This window comes from Coenobita brevimanus, chromosome 48 (assembly GCF_032717465.1).
Source record: "Coenobita brevimanus isolate Jiangsu-jjx chromosome 48, ASM3271746v2, whole genome shotgun sequence".
Lineage (NCBI taxonomy): Eukaryota > Metazoa > Arthropoda > Malacostraca > Decapoda > Coenobitidae > Coenobita > Coenobita brevimanus.
In genome coordinates, this window is record NC_137001.1 from 21,876,925 (window position 1) to 21,879,344 (window position 2,420).

The window sequence follows — 2,420 nt, forward strand, 5'->3', positions numbered from 1 at the left end:
TCAGTGAGCCTTAGTAAGCAAATGAGGTAGGAATTAGTCTCTGTAGTTATTAGTAAAATCAACCCTCCAGTTTGAGTACATTTGGCAGTCAACTGAGCTGCAAGGGTTTAGGGGTCTTTGTTAGATGAGAACAGGCATACTGTAAGAAAAAGCATGTACTATTACTCCTTGGTTACTAGTCAGATCAACCCTTTAGTCTGACTACATTTGACAATCAACTGAACTGTGAAGGGTTAGGGATCATTGTCAGGTTAAAATAAACGTACTGTAGGGAAAAAATATGTATTGTTATTAAGGAATTAGCTCTTACATTTGATTTTAACCTTGAAAAATTCATTTGAGCTTAATAAATTGTGTTGAGATTATAAGACCTACTGATTGTGCTTATAATTGTGATGTTTTGATGGTATACACAACCAGACTGACTATGCATGAATTTTCTTTTGCATGTGCATATGTGGCCTTTACAGATATGCTTAGAATTCTCCTATTTTGCATTCTGGTCATCCATTACTATTATGTGCAAATAGGTGTAGAATTCTCATGTTTTGCTTACTGCTTATCTGTTACTATTATGAGCTTTTGCATAAACTCTTCTTCACAGTAAAAAATAAAAGATGTAGTGATGTGCTGCCTTATAGAACTGATTTAAATGCTTATGTAGATTACAAAATTGATGTGTTGTTAATGGAGAGGGATGCCTTCATGTGGTGGCACTAATATCCGGAGCCTGTATCATTCTCGGTTGAGGAGGTTCCCTAACACCTCTTCCTTAGTAATTTATTTTTGGATCCTGCTAGTTGATATCATTTTGTACCTTTCTTATGCAGAGTATGGTGATATTAGAATGATTAGTGCAATACAGAAGAGGATGGTAATGTATAATAAGCAAAATCAATCACTTTGGAAGAGATGTTAGGGAGAACATCAGCTTGCAGTCCACTGGGTTCATGTCCAGGTGAGCCAGGGACCATAACTACATCATCATCATCATCATCATCATCGTCATCATCATCACCGTCACCATCATCATCATCATCATCATCATGTGTAGGACTGAGTGACATGGATTCTGTTTTCTGTAGGTTGTTTTGCTCTGTGTGATGTGTGGGAGCAGGGCGGGAAGGCGACGACATTACCACCCAGCCACTCTGGACCCATCACGGGATATAATCTAGCATGAGGAGAGGGAGAGAGAGAGGGTAGAATGAATGGAGAGAGAGAGAGAAAGAGAGAGGGTAGAACGAAGGTAGAGAGAAAGAGAAAGGGTAGAGCGAAGGTAGAAAGAGAGAGGGTAGGAGAAATAAAGAGATTATTTATTGTACTGAAAGAAAGTTGGGGTGATTAGCAAGAATGTGTGTGTGTGTGTGTGTGAGAGAGAGGGGGGGGGGTTGTGAGTAAGAAAAGGTGTGATAGAGAAAGAGGAAGGAAGGGTGAGGGAAGGGATAGGTACAAAAAGAATGCAACGAATAGAATGGGTAATATTCGAAACTTATCGCCTATGGTATCAGTTAATGAATAAATCAACAACAACTTAAAATTGTCTCTGAATAGAATAATAGTGTTTAAGTATGATGTATAAAAGATTTCCTTGTTAAGTTAGTAGAAATTTCTTTGGTTTTAGGAACAATAAAATAAACAAGATGCCATTGCTTTGAAGAAGTTAATTGCTGGAGAGACAGACAGATGAAGAAATGAAGGAACATTGTTGTGTTGATGTGGATGTGTTTGAAAATCATTAGGAGAAATGCTCTTAAGATGGTTTAGCCATGTGGACAGGATGGAGAATGCGAGACTGACTAGAAGAGTGTAAGTGGGGTAGGTAAAGGGAAGGGAACACCTTGAAAAACATAGAGGTATGGGGTGGAGAGATGTATGAGAGATGGAGGTGTGAGTTGGAGGGTGGGCATGCCAAATGGAAGAGGATGGGATGGCGTGGAGGTGATTTGTAGTAGTTGTTCCCTAGGCAGTCTGGAGGTGATTGTTTGTTGCCACCCCTTATGGGATTAAGGCATCTGGTTCTAGATAGATAGAGACTGACTGTGCATTTCCTCTTAAACAATCATTGATTATAAAGTAGAAGTAAGTGTACTGTATTGTAAATATACTCAAATAATAGACTAAGTTTATGGAGTAACTCAGAACTGTCGAACTCAGTAAGGGAAGGTTGGACAAGACTTTTTTTTTTTAATCTATACCCTATTTGCAATTCCTTCATAAAACAGCATCATTAAAATAATGTAAGACACTCCATGGAGGAACTATGAAGGTACCATGTGTCCAGAAATCCATATTCTATCCTCCATATTCTTTATTTCCATTTTTGCACATTCAGAGGTGCTCCACAGAGATCCGTATGTGTGGTGTGAGTCATATCACGTCAACAAGCATGGTTTACTTGTATGATGGGAACTACTGTA